The sequence below is a fragment of the Penaeus monodon genome, chromosome 32 (genome assembly GCF_015228065.2).
Source record: "Penaeus monodon isolate SGIC_2016 chromosome 32, NSTDA_Pmon_1, whole genome shotgun sequence".
In the NCBI taxonomy this organism is placed as follows: Eukaryota; Metazoa; Arthropoda; class Malacostraca; order Decapoda; family Penaeidae; genus Penaeus; species Penaeus monodon.
The window spans coordinates 14,452,268-14,454,332 of record NC_051417.1 but is presented as its reverse complement, the minus strand read 5'-3'; the positions used below and the strand labels follow the sequence as shown (position 1 = coordinate 14,454,332).

The window sequence follows — 2,065 nt, the reverse complement described above, 5'->3', positions numbered from 1 at the left end:
CTGCATGGACATAAGGGAATTAGAGTTAATTGCCATATTGGCCATAAGTGTTTGAAAAGAACAATGTAAAGTTCATTACTAGTTAATGCCAAAGGTTTCCAGTTTTACAGTAGTCACCCTTCTGAACACCTTCAATTTTGGGAAATGAGAAAATACATGCTACAAAACTAACCTTATTATAAATATTATACAGACACTGAAAAACATTATCATCAATCATAGCACAATAAGTAAATGTTTGATTTAATAATTGGTCTTTTTATGCTAGTAGAGCATGGATATGTCAAAAGGGTATGTACATTAAGAAACATCAATTCGGAATTTTGAAACTGGACCCACATGGAAGGAGTTCTGAAAGTTGTTCATCATTCTAACAAGTTTCTACACTAATCATTAAGCACTATACATAATTTTATACAAAAATACATAAACATTCATTTATTAACAAGTGTCCCCTTAACAGAAATAAAAAACTGACAAGATTTGTTAGGCTAGACAAGCAGCTTATTTTCTCATGTACTGACTATAGACATTTCATATTTACAATACATATGTATGAATCTACATGAAATTCATTCAACTGGATACCAGTAGACATTATCAAAGCAAGCACACCTATCTATGTCTGAAGATTTATTAATGATGAAATTAAAACACTGTTTGATCAACTTTCTTTTATACAATATGTACAGGAAAAAAATGCCAGGATTCATTGTTCATATTATAAATGAATCTTCTTGCCTTTGAACTTCACCATAAGTTTGTATTACACTGCTGATTTACAAGATACATACACTGAAAACTCATTATAAAATAATACAAACAAAAACAACAAAAAATTACAATCCAGACAACTCCTTTCTTTTTTCTTTTCCCCTTAAAATAGCATTTTTAAACAAATCACAATACAATTTTACAGCTGAAGGAGTGTCATCATTTCCAGGAACAGGGTATGTGATAAGGTTTGGGTTACAATTAGTATCAACAATACCAACAGTAGGGATCAACATCTTTGCTGCATCTCTTACTGCAGTATGCTGAGTGAGGACATTGTTCAAGGTATTAATAAAGATTACAAGGTCTGGGTAATCGAGTTTCACATCCAAACTGGATGGTTGGAATTAGTGAAGATTTCCTCCTTGCCAAAATCTGGTGTGGGCATACTCACCACAATCTTTGGCTACGTTTTCTACCAAATGCTGAAAATAAATTTACTCAATTAGTTTATTCACACTCCTGAAAATTGCTATGGAACAGAATTATCAAATACAATAGACTTGCAATGCATCTGGGATATTACTAATCTAACAAAGAATTTTTAAATGTCTGATTGCCTAGATAACCTCTGAAGAGTGATCTTACAATTCAGGTTATTACTAGAAAACTTAAATTTAAAGATTAAATGATGCGATTTCAAATTTGAAATATTACATCTCTTCTAAATCAATATATATCATAATTTTTCGTTTTATATAAAACTATAAAGAGGCTAAACAAAGAACAAGTTCAAAACATACCTGAAAACTGTGGATTCCTACAGATGAAAAGTATGATTCCTCCGCGGTAAGCTATGTGAGCTGTGAAATTCAGAGCTTCGCGTAAATGTTGCGATGTCTGGTCAAGATCTATGATGAATGACCCAGACGAGACCCAAAGATGAAGGGATGCATGTGGGGATCAAGAGAACCCCTCTTTGTGTCCTAGGTGGACTCGAGCTTTGAAAAGATCTTCTACAGTAAAATAAATTGGCAACTTTAAAATAATCTGGATACTTCAAAGTTGCCCTCATTTGTTCTTCTTGAACTTCTGTACATGAAAAAGTGAAGAGAAAAATTAGGAACAAAATTAAGGGCAAGAATTATAACCCTATCTATAATAGTATTATGTCCACATCTATTATTACTGCCATATTAATTTGATCAATATTAAATTATGACTTTGATCATCACTTACCCGATTCACTATCATTTTCCCTCTCCATCAGCTGCTGTTGGCTGTGTGCAGTCTGGAGAGTGATGAGAGCTGGCATCTTTGTATGCCACGCAAAAGTCCGGCTGGAGACACA

General features: G+C 33.1%; 2 pseudogenes; both read right to left on the bottom strand.

The window, feature by feature from the left end:
• Nucleotides 1-659: 659 nt before the first annotated feature.
• LOC119593558 lies at nucleotides 660-1,789 on the bottom strand (annotated as a pseudogene).
• A 175-nt stretch (nucleotides 1,790-1,964) lies between these two features.
• Nucleotides 1,965-2,065, bottom strand: part of LOC119593557 — a 2,939-nt pseudogene continuing 2,838 nt past the window's right edge.